Source organism: Triticum dicoccoides, chromosome 4A (assembly GCF_002162155.2).
Source record: "Triticum dicoccoides isolate Atlit2015 ecotype Zavitan chromosome 4A, WEW_v2.0, whole genome shotgun sequence".
NCBI classification, from domain to species: domain Eukaryota; kingdom Viridiplantae; phylum Streptophyta; class Magnoliopsida; order Poales; family Poaceae; genus Triticum; species Triticum dicoccoides.
This window is the reverse complement of record NC_041386.1, coordinates 13,643,698-13,656,634: the sequence shown is the minus strand read 5'-3', so window position 1 is coordinate 13,656,634 and position 12,937 is coordinate 13,643,698.

Sequence of the window (12,937 nt, the reverse complement as noted above, 5' to 3'; positions counted from 1 at the left end):
TCGCTGCTCCCATGGATTCACCAGGCGGTTCTCCTCCTCGTCAGGGCTGGGAGACCTTGGACGACGATCCTGTGGGAGAAATCGCACGCCGCTCCGACGTCCTCACCGCCGCAAGACTCGGTGCTTCCTGCACCAACTTTTTCAAGACGCTGCTTAAACATGCCATGCTTGTTGGTCTTCCATGCATCCTCGAGGAGAAGGTTCTTCTATGGGACAATCCTTCGAACAGTCCACCGCTCCCTGTCCATGGTTGCATGTTGACTCCGCTAGAGTTGCCGACGTTGAGAGGTAGTCGGATTTTGTCCGATGAGCAGGTCAGTAATGGAGTTTGATCATGTAGTACTTAGTTATTCCATTTCCATCCTGTAATTTCTCCGCTGCCCACCGTCTTATATATAGGTCTGGGTCGGTGCCAACAAAGATTGGCTTGCATACCTCCAGCCGGATACCACCATCATTTTGCACAACATCCACAGCAGTGTGGCCGTTCCGGTAGACCCCTTCTCCACCATTGGGATCGGCCTTCCGAACTGGCTGGGCTTGAATACGTATGATGATGCCTACATGAGATTGAAGAATATAGCAATTGTGGACCCGCCGACAAAGCGACGCGGCTACGACGATTACTATCTCATCGTGGTGTTCGACATAAGGATTGCCATCAATGCAAGAGGCAGTAACGACAGAGGCTGGCGCATGTTGGCGGCGGCAGATTTGTACCCCTACACGTTCGAAGATGCCGTGCGCCATCTAGGCCGCATCTTCGCGGTGACAAGCCAGGGGACTTGTTTCATCTGGTTGCCATCCTACGGTACGGGAGATTACAAACGGAATGCACAAACCATCATTTGCATCCCTAATGGTACTCCATTATTTTGCAGGGACCAGTCATCCCCCGATCAAAATAAGATCGCTGATCCTGGATGTGCATTTGCATCCGCGGCTCGGTCTAACCTGGAACCCTGTAGCTGACTTTGGCATATTGGGATCAACTATCTTAGCAGTCGTTACCCATGGTACCACTGATGTGCAACATGGTCACACAATCTACTACGATCGGACCGTCACCATCTACCCAGGTATTCCATTTTTAACCCTCTCGCCTTCTCTTTCATTGTTGTACTAGTAGTATACTTTGTAGTACTAGTAGGAGTACTTTTTACCTTGGAGGACGCGTATAGCTAGCTAGGCCCTTGAAGACTTGAACCCACTAGCTGCCACCATTTTTGTTTTTCCATGTCTTACTATCTCATCCATGTAGCCAAGAGTGGATATATATAATAAGCCGGTTATTTTACTTCCTCTATACCTGAGTAGTACTATTTGCTGCACAGTATTATTGACCGCCATATTTGAGCACAACATTTATGCATGGACCTTGACTATGTACATCACCATGTGTCCAGATCTGGGATGCCGCGTGTACCATATGAACGGCGCCGAGTTCGACCCCCGTGATGCTACGTGGGTGCCGAGGAACACTCTTGGAGAGTACTCGCTTTTCATCAGGGATAGCTACCCCATTGTGAAGCGGATGCCACCTTCCGTGCACGACACGGAAGGCCTGCCGCTCATGAAGCATGGTTGTGTCTTCAGTGCACACCGCCGGATGAGCGACATGCTGCGACACGCTATCCCTGATTTATGCCGCTTCAACTTGGATGAGTCTCCATCGTGTGGAACCGGACTAGAAAGCTGCGACAATGATTCCCGTTGCCCATCGCTATGGATCGTGCCATCCATGAAGAACACCTGGGACTGGAACCTGGAGGAGGACATGTAGCCCATCTATAACGTGTAAGTGGAGTACGGTAATTGTGAACGGTAGCGCTGTGAATTTATGTAGACTAGTCGTGCAAAAATTTATCACATGAATTGGAGATGAACTTGTGTGGCATACTGGCATTTGTCCTTTAGAATTTATTACTAGTAAATTTGTTATGTGTACGTGCAACTTGTGTGGTTGTTGCACAGGCTCCAACATGCTCTTTGAGAAAAAAAGGTAGGACAGCTTTGGATAGACGTGACGTGGCAGCATCATACAGTAGCATCGTTTGCTATAGTTGTAGTACACTCCTACTAGGATGACAACTCCTATAAAACCTTGCGCTTGGCTCTTTGCCTCTTCGGGAGGTTCAATAGTTCGTACTCGTGTGAACCTTGCACTTGGCTCTTCGCCTCTTCGGAAGGTCCAATAATGATGATACTACAGTACAATATGCTTCTGGCAATCTGACACCGATTGAACTGTTGCACGTCCCCCGCGAGGGCGAGGGAGAGGGAGAGGGAGAGGGAGAGGGCACTGTAGTCAAAACCCTCTCCTCGTCCTGCGAAACGCCGCGCGCGTGGGCGAGGGAGAGGCGTAGTAAGCAAGCTTCTCCTCGTTCGGCGAGTTGACGGGACACATCAAAGCAGTACTAGTACTAGTAGTAGTAGCCCATACTGCGTCCTTTCCGATTAATATGGCTTAATTTGACACGAGAAAAATACACTGCAGTCAACGTATGTAACAATACGCTCTTTACGGTCACTATATATAGTTTTGCGATGGTTATATGATCACTAGCTCATCGTAGAGCACCGTATTGCACCCTACTGACCGGCCACAGAGTCGACGTGGCACTTTGTTGACTGGTTAAATTGTCACCTGGTTTCTGGGTCCCACCTGTCAGTTGGCAGAGCAAAGAAATCAGTTAAACAAAACTTTACGCAGGCGTGACACGAGTCCAACCCTTGCGCACTAACCGCCCCGGCTGTGTATGTGAGTGCATGCACATGTCCTCCCTCGGTCTTCCAACAAAGAGTGTACATCGGCTATAAAACAAAGAGTGTAGTACATGATGTACATCTACACTTCCAATGCATTTAGCCTTTAATCTAAATCGATATTGATTAACTAATGCACCAACTTGTGCTGTAGGTATAGGCTACATGTCTATCCTTAATTACAACATGCAACGGCCTTCATTTAATCTTCTTATCTCAATGGTCGCATGCACACATAAGTCTGCTACTTTTGGGCGTTAATTATGCCCAGGTCAATGTGTAAATCTCTAAATGTACAGTCTTTCACGGACGTAGGGAGTAGGTTGAGCACTTGAGCATGAGCGTGTGTGTTGTGTCGTGTGCTGTGTGCCGCATGGGTGCGTGAGTGTTGCATGCGTCGATGTGTACGTGTGAGTGTCGCATGTTGCATGCATGCATGCATGGGGTTACTCCCTCCCATTGACATGTTCATATTTCAAGCTTCCTCTGTTCCCTCCATATGGTGATACTCCGCTGTCCCCAAATAGTACGGAGTAAAAGCCTCCCTCTGTTCCCAAATATGGAGTATTTGTCTTTCTACAGATTTCAACAAGTGACTAGGTACGGAGCAAAATGAGTGAAGTGAGCGTAGAGGCATAGGGATACTGTAGAAAGGAAGTCCTCGCGATCCATTATTCGCCATCTCGGTCAGAGAGAACTATTCAACTAGTCTTCGAAGTGAAGTGACAATACACGCTGCAGCAGATGGGACACGTAATTAACAAGCTGAACCAGCGTGTTGGTGTTACTAAATCAACCTTACCCAGTACTGCCATCTCTTCTTCTTCCTCCTCTCTTCCCCATCGTCGGCCGCACACCATTTACCCCCGCTCACTGCTCGCCCGCCCGCGCCATCTTCCTTGGTAGCTCACGCGTACCATATCCCCCCGCTCACTTCTCGGCCACACAAGGAGAAGCTTCTTCGCTCGCCCACCCGAATCCACTTCCCCGCTGGCTCGCAGGCACTGAAAACCCCAATGGCAGAATTGGCTGACACGCATAGCCGCGATTGGAATTCCCTCCTGATGTTCTCTTGGAGCAGATCTGTAGTCGTATGAACCTACTCAGCACCATCCGTCTGGCTGCATGCTCGATGTCTTTGTACCGTCTACTCGTCTGCAACCGGCCGACTCTTTTCAAGACACCCTGCTCGCTGATGCCCAATCCTCGCAGGTGTCCCAGACACCGACTTGACGATCCTATAGAGGTTGCCGTGGTGCCCCTCGACATGCTACCACCACCCGTCCACCTGTCCTTCATGCGCGGCCACTATTGGGCGGGCATGAAGGCCAACTGGATCGTCCTCATCCACCACACCGGTAGTCCATGGCGTCTCGTGGATATCTACACCCAGCGAGAGATCACCCTTCCATCGTTGGATACCGCCGCCATCGAGCCTCGCGGCCCGCCGGACACTCCTGCCTACTACGCACGAGACGCGTCAAGCTTTTGGCTCGACCTCTATTTGCAGAAAGTTGTAATCTACAAAGTGCCCACACCATCAGAAGACTACATGGATTACAAGCTCATTGCCTTGTTCAACATGGGATTAGTCTATCTGGAATCCGGTCGCCATACATGGTTATGGCTCATCATCAATCCTATTGAGGCAACATTTCTGTTTGATGCTATAGTGCACGATGGCATCATTTACGCGGTCGACGCACAAATTGGCTGCCTATACTGGTGGAATCTATCGTCGTGTAATTGTTCTATCTCATCTCATCTTTACCTTATGAATACGACTGTTTGTTCATTTGTTACAAATTTAGAATGCATAGCATGTCTATAACCACATCATTGCTATATGTTCCTCTCATTTCCTAGATTTTTAGGACCACACATGTTATTGTTAGAGTTGATATGAGAACAATTGGCATCTAATGATTGTTAGAATACATATTATGAGCATAACATCATGATTGCTATATGTTACTCTCGTTTACAAGATTTTTGTAACAACACATGTTATTGCTTAGATTGATATGAGAACAGTAGTAGTAAGTGCTACGGTAGAATATGAGTAGGCGATGTCATAGCTGTTTTCCTCTCATTGTTACATGATGTTTGAACCATGACATATTGCTAGAATATGAAAGCCATTGGCTTATTTTTTTAACTTGGGGGTATGATTATGACCACGGCATCACAATTTTCTGTCTATGATATGTGTCACTGTTATAATAATCTTAATTCCACACATACTCTGAACATGATTGTTTATTTTTGTCCTTTTCGTCTCCAATTTGAATTGTTGCAGTAGACGCAAATGCGCCGGCCTTCATGATTCCAGGACCTGGAATCATACCAGTCGATGGGTGGTGGTTTATCGCTCGTTCAGCTGACGGCGGTCATTTGATGCTCATTCGCACGTACCAAATTGACCAGACCATTACATCAAACCACATGAAGTACAATGCATGGGGCGTTCGTGACATTGATGGCTATGGCTGCTTCATGTTCAAGAAAGATCCCAGCTCCGTTGGGCCAGGCGTATTCAACTGGAGGCGGGTTTACAGCCTCGGCAACCACTCCTTGTTCCTTGGGCTCAATTATTCGATCATCCAACCAATCATCGATCATATCACAGGCGATGATTACTGTGTTGTGCAACTTCCATTCGCGAGGGGGGGGGCTGTGTTTACACATCATACCATGGGTTTCATGAATCACCATATCCAGGGATTCATCGACACAGCTTGTTGCCAGATAATCTTCAGTGTGTGAAAGGCATCAAGCTTCCATGCGATGGATGGCTTTTGCAAACCCGACATGCGGCGATGTGGTTCATGCCAACAGCAAATATGCACAACTTGATTCGTGCTGATATCTAGACCGAGCCATGTATTCTGCTGCTATAGCACGACCCTCTTTTGTTGGATATTATGTACTGTTGTTAGTTCGAAGCACTCCTCTGGTTTGAAGGATAGATACCTTCCTGGGATCAAGTGCATCCTAACTCACCTGCATAGGATGTACTGATAATGATGATGGAGATGCTGTGTAGAAGCCATATATATATTGTGACACTAAATACGACTATGTATAAATTGAATTAGTTAGGTTTCAAGTGCGTACTTGTTAGTTAAACCTATGTATAAATTGTGACACTAAATATGACTAGTAAGTAGTATAGTAGCAGTACTAGTATACGTCAGTCAAATTATTCATCATGTCCACACATTGAATTGACGTGACAACATGCTGCACATGAGGTGACACAAGAATCCCGGTGGCGTGTTCGGGTATTCTGGACTTCAGATTTGGAGTACCACTTATCTGTCGAAATATTTCATCATTCACTTAAAATAGTCAATTGATCATACATTGAGTACCATATAACTAGAATTACCGATGCAAGTCGAAGAAGGATTGGCCGATGCTGCCGGCTGGCGCCAAGTTCGATCCCACGGATCAGGAGCTGATCGAGCACCTTGAGGCCAAAGTGAGTGCTGAGAGCGCAAGATTTCAGTCTCTCATCGATTTTTTCATACCAACCATCGACAGCGAGCACGGCATATGCTACACCCAACCTGAGAAACTTCCAGGTAAGACACCGATCAGCCGTCTACTTGCACAAACATATTCCTTTGTTTATGGCTTTATTTTTATTTTTAGATGCAGACCTGGTGAAGCAATTACAATTTGACAATTAATAAAAAGTGTAACAAGTGACTGCAACATGCCAAAGATGTTATGAAAATGCCAACTAGGTACACTAAAACCTGTATTCCACAATACTGCAGGTATCACACTGAGTGGCCTAAGGAAGCATTTCTTCCAGCGCAATTCTAGGGCGTTCAAAAGGGGCACGTGGACGCGTCGCAAGATACAGTCGGAGTGCGGCATGCACGCGATGTGGCACAAGACCGGCAATACCTTGCCGGTGATGGTCAACGGCCGACAGACAGGCAACAAAAAAGGTTCTGGTGCTGCACACCAACAAGAACTTCGACCAGCATAGGACCAACTTGGTGATGCACCAGTACCACCTCCGGGACCTGGAGCAAGAGAAGGAGCGGGAGCTGGTCCTCTGCAAGATTTTCTACCAGACGAACACTAGGGCCAGGAGTAAGAAGATTATAAGTTAGTTTGGAATTGGTAGTTCTACTACCTTATCCTCCGCAAGTTGGTATTGTTGTTAACGATCTTTTGGTATGAACTTGCATTTGCTTCCAACCATCATGCCGAGGGTCGACGTGGATATAAAGCTGAATCATTTGTTTCGAAACGAATTTTCAGGCACCTGATTTTTATTTGATGGGTAGCATAAGCACCCGCCGTTCGAATTCCCAGTTCTCCAATTTTTTCAAAACAAGTGCATGCACTTATTATCACGATAAAAAGCAATATCCGTGCCGCATCCCAGTTATTAGTCTGTACTTGCAGAATTCTCTCGTTTATTGAGCACGTATATTGTTTTTCAAGTCGAGCAAGTTTCAACTGGGCTGTAGACTGCCCAGGGTTGGTTTTGTTTTTAACAGGCCCAGCCCATGACGACAACGGGGCACAAAGATCCACCAGGTATCTACTGGCCACTGGCTTACCAGCGTTAGTTATATTTTGTCTTACAACATCCGCATACAGTTTTTTTACTGAATCAAACACACAGCCCAGTTCTATTATCTTCTTGAAACGCATGTCCTACATCCATTTTCTAATCTCAACCTATAGTTTTACTAGTTCATATACACGTATCATTATATTTAAAACACATAAAATTCCCTTTTCATATTTACATCCTTATTTTTGTTGTTTTTTCCCACCCAGCGCTAATTTTTTTACCACTGGTTTTCCCTTAAACCAACTCAATTGTCCCACGTCTTATTTGCTTACAAAAACAAAACGATTTTTTTGGCAAATCAATAAGTTCTTTCAAAAATGTTTATCATTTCGGGATTACAACACTTCGGACTCCACCGAAATATGCAAAATAAGGTTGAACTTTTTGACTGTGGTCTTGGGCAGAAAATGGGCTGTAATAAATTACTGAAGAATTAGCAAATGGGTTGCAAATTGTAAAAAATAGCAAATGGGCTTTATGTTGTTTACCACAGATTTGGAGGCTGACTTGTGGGCCTACTAAGTTCATGCGTACACAAGGTTTCTCAAAAAATAAACTTAGTCAACAATCGACTCTACCAGCGTCAGACTGTTAGATGTCAATCTAATGACAATCGTGCTTCTTCAGTCTCTGATCTTCCTGCCCCAGCCGCCCAAACCAGCGCCGTCGGAACCGCCTGCTCCCGCCTCCCGTGGCTGGCAGTGCTGCTGGGCAGGCCTCACGGCTCCATCATACTCGCATCCCTGGTCTGTCTATCCCACTACTCACCCACACCTCCTGTTATTTTCCGACAACGGCAGCCGAACCAGTCAACCCTCGTACTCTCCACTGCACGGGCAGCCACTCCCGTGTCTTCCCCGGCTCTGTGTCGTTCCCTTCGTAGGCTTCGTTGTCGTCCACCGCCATGGTGCTCTCGGCACGGCATGGTAAACGATGTCCATCCAACGGCCGTAGTGCTTCTTCAACCTCTGGTCTTCTTGCCCCAGCCGCCCAAAGCAGCGCCGGTCGTGCCGCTTGCTCCTGCCTCCCGTGGTCGGCTGTGCTGCCGCGGAGGCCTCACCGTCCCCATACTACTCCCACCGCTGGCCAGGCCATCCCTCCACTCACCCACTCCCCCTGTTATTCTGCGGCGACGGCAGCCTCACACCGCAGCCGAACCAGTGAACCCTCGTACTCCTCTACGCGTGGGCATCCACTGCCGCGTCTTCCTCGACTCCGCGTCATCCCCTTCCTAGGCCTCACAGTCGTCCACCGCCGTGGTGCTCTCGGCGCGACGTGGTCAATGTGGTCAACGACCGACCGACTTCCATCGGAAGAGTACTGTACGTGGAGAGGCTGACAGCTGGGTCCACGGCAGCCGCAAGGAAGTGCCTCCTTATTATGCACAAAATAATTATTCCTCCACCTGACAACAACGACCCACAGGACGGGCCACCAGTATTTCACGGAAAAAATGTTCCCCCTGACTGCTGGGACCCACCGGACGGGCCACCGTCTTTCGTGAAAAAAACGTTTGCTCCTGACTGCTGGGACCCACCGGACAGACCACCGTATTTCGCGAAAAAAACGTTCCCCCAGCTGTCAGCTCGGACCCACCGGAAGTGCCTCCTTATTATGCACAGAAAAAATGAATACTCCCCCTGCTAGCTAGGAACCACCATGGTGGGAGGCTGACTTGTGGGCCTACTAAGTTGACGGGGACGGAGGGCTTTGTCAACTTAGTCAATATGAACGATTCTAGCTCCAGTGATCATACAATGTCCATCCAACGGCCTTTGTGCTTCTTCAATCTCTGCTCTTCCTGCTCCAGCCGCTCAAACAAGCGCCGGCGGGACTGCCTGCTCCCTCCTCCCCGTGGCCGGCTCTGCTGCCGGGCAGGCCTCACTGCCCCACCGTACTCCCATCATTGGCCTAGCCATCCCTCTACTCACCCACACCTATTGTTATTCTCCGGCGACGGCAGACGAACCAGTAAACCCTCGTACAGTCGTACTCCCCTCCGCGTGGGAAACAACTACCGAGTCTTCCCTGCCTCCGTGTCATTCCCTTCCTAGGCCTCGCCGTCGTCCACCGCCCTGGTGCCCTCGGCGCGGCCTGGTCAATGGCTGACATGCTTCTGAAGTGGACTGTATGTGGAGAGGCCGACGACTGGGTCCACTACCGCACACAAGGAAATGCCTCCTTATTACGTGCAAAATAATGATTCCTCCACCTGACATCAGGGACCTACCGAAAGGGCCTCTGTATTTTGTGAAAAAAACATTACCACCGCTGACAGCTCGGACCCACCAGCTATATCTTCGCACGCAAGGAAGTGCCTCCTTATTACGCACAAAAAAATGAATACTCCCCCTGTTAGCGGTGGCCCAGTATAGTGGCAGGCTGACTTGTGGGCCTACTAAGTTGACGGGGACGGAGGGCTTTGTCAACTTAGTCAATATGCACGATTCTAGCTCCAGTGACCGTACGATGTCCATCCAACGGCCGTAGTGCTTCTTCAACCTCTGGTCTTCTTGCCCCAGCCGCCCAAAGCAGCGCCGGTCCTGCCGCTTGCTCCTGCCTCCCGTGGCCGGCCATGCTGTCGCGGAGGCCTCACCATCCCCATACTACTCCCACCGCTGGCCAGGCCATCCCTCCACTCACCCACTCCCCCTGTTATTCTGCGGCGACGGCAGCCTCACACCGCAGCCGAACCAGTGAACCCTCGTACTCCTCTCCGCGTGGGCATCCACTGCCGCGTCTTCCCTGGCTCCACGTCATCCCCTTCCTAGGCCTCGCCGTCGTCCACCGCCGTGGTGCTCTCGGCGCGGCGTGGTCAATGTGGTCAATGACCGACTTCCATCGGAAGAGTACTGTACGTGGAGAGGCTGACAGCTGGGTCCACGGCAGCCGCAAGGAAGTGCCTCCTTATTACGCACAAAATAATTATTCCTCCACCTGACAACAACAAACCACAGGACGGGCCACCAGTATTTCATGGAAAAAACGTTCCCCCCTGACTGCTGGGAGCCACCGGACGGGCCACCGTCTTTCGTGAGAAAAACGTTTGCCCCTGACTGCTGGGACCCACCGGATGGACCATCGTATTTCGCAAAAAAAATGTTCCCCCCGCTGTCAGCTCGGACCCACCGGAAGTGCCTCCTTATTATGCACAGAAAAATGAATACTCCCCCTGCTAGCTGGGAACCACCATGGTGGGAGGCTGACTTGTGGGCCTACTAAGTTGACAGGGACGGAGGGTGTGACGCCCCCGATTCAATCGTACACTAATCATACACGCAAACGTGTACGATCAAGATCAGGGACTCACGGGAAGATATCACAACACAACTCTACAAATAAAATAAGTCATACAAGCATCATATTACAAGCCAGGGGCCTCGAGGGCTCGAATACAAGAGCTCGATCATAGACGAGTCAGCGGAAGCAGCAATATCTGAGTACAGACATAAGTTAAACAAGTTTGCCTTAAGAAGGCTAGCACAAACTGGGATACAGATCGAAAGAGGCGCAGGCCTCCTGCCTGGGATCCTCCTAAACTACTCCTGGTCGTCGTCAGCGGGCATCACGTAGTAGTAGGCACCTCCGGTGTAGTAGGGGTCGTCGTCGACGGTGGCGTCTGGCTCCTGGGCTCCAACATCTGGTTGCGTCAACCAGGTAGAAGGGATAGAGGGAAGGAAGGAGAAAGCAACCGTGAGTACTCATCCAAAGTACTCGCAAGCAAGAAGCTACACTACATATGCATGGGTATCAAATGGAGTAAGGGTATCATATGTGGACTGAACTGCAGAATGCCAGAATAAGAGGGGGATAACTAATCCTTTCGAAGACTACGCTTCTGGCAGCCTCCGTCTTGCAGCATGTACAAGGGAGTAGACTGAAGTCCTCCAAGTATCATCGCATAGCAATAATCCTACCCGGCGATCCCCTCCTCGTATCCCTGAGAGAGAGCGACCAATGGTTGTATCTGGCACTCGGAAGGGTGTGTTTTATTAAGTATCCGGTTCTAGTTGTCATAAGGTCAAGGTACAACTCCAAGTCGTCCTGTTACCGAAGATCACGACTATTCGAATAGATTAACTTCCCTGCAGGGGTGCACCACATACCCAAACACGCTCGATCCCATTTGGCCCGACACACTTTCCTGGGTCATGCCCGGCCTCGGAAGATCAACACGTCGCAGCCCCACCTAGGCACAACAGAGAGGTCAGCACGCCGGTCTAAACCTAAGCGCACAGGGGTCTGTGCCCATCGCCCTTAGCACACCTGCATGTTGCGTGGGCGGCCGGAAGCAGACCTAGCCTAGTGGCGTTCCGGTCCAATCCAGCGCGCGCCGCTCCGTCGCTGACGTCAAGAAGGCTTCGGCTGATACCACGACGCCGGGATACCCATAACTACTCCCGCGTAGATGGTTAGTGCGTATAGACCAAATGGCCAAACTCAGATCAAGTACCCAGATCTCGTTAAGCGTGTTAAGTATCCGCGAACGTCGACCAGGGCCAGGCCCACCTCTCTCCTAGGTGGTCGGAACCTGCCCTGTCGCTCCGCCTCAAAGATCCACACAGAGGGCCGTTGGGACAAAGGTCCTTTCAGCCCCCAATCCGTGAATCACTCGCGGGTGCTCCACAAGCCGACCCGTCTTTAGTCACCACATGTATCCTGTATAAAGTATATAGTATATACCCGTGATCACCTCCCGAGTGATCACGGCCCGATAGTATAGCACAGCAGACGGACAAGAATGTAGGGACACAGATGGAAATACTAGCATCCTATACTAAGCAAGTAGGATTGCAGGTAAAGGTATCAACAGTAGTAGCAAGGACAGGCTATGCATCAGTATAGGATTAACGAGAAGCAGTAACATGCTACACTACTCTAATGCAAGCAGTATAGAGAAGAGTAGGCGATATCTGGTGATCAAAGGGGGGGCTTGCCTGGTTGCTCTGGCAAGAGAGAAGGGTCGTCAACTCCGTAGTCGTACTGGGTAGCAGCGGCGTCGGTCCCGGTGTCTAGCGAGAGAAAAGGGGGGAGAAACAATAAATATTTAAGCAAACAGATGCATAGCGATGCATGACATGACAAGTATCGGTGCTAGGGGTGCCCTATCTCGGTATGAGGTGATACCGGTGTGGGGGGGGGGAACATCCGGGAAAGTATCCCTGGTGTTTCAGGTTTTCGGACAGACGAACCGGAGGTGAAATGTTGCAGGTTCACTATGCTAGGGACGCGTGGCGGGCGAACGGGCTGCGTATCCGAATTCGTCTCGTCGTTCTGAGCAACTTTCATGTATAAAACTTTTCCATCCGAGTTACGGATTAAAAGATATGATTTTCTAAAGATTTTATTAATTTCTGAGATTTAATTAATTATTTAATTAATTCGAAAATGATTTAATGACATCAGCATGATGTCATGCTGACATCAGCAGTCAACAGAGTTGACTTGGTCAACCTGACATGTGGGTCCAGGGGGGGACCCACCTGTCATCCTCTAATTAGGTTAATTAGGGTTTAGGTTAATCTAATTACAGTTTAATTAAACTTAACTAGTTAATTAAATTAATTA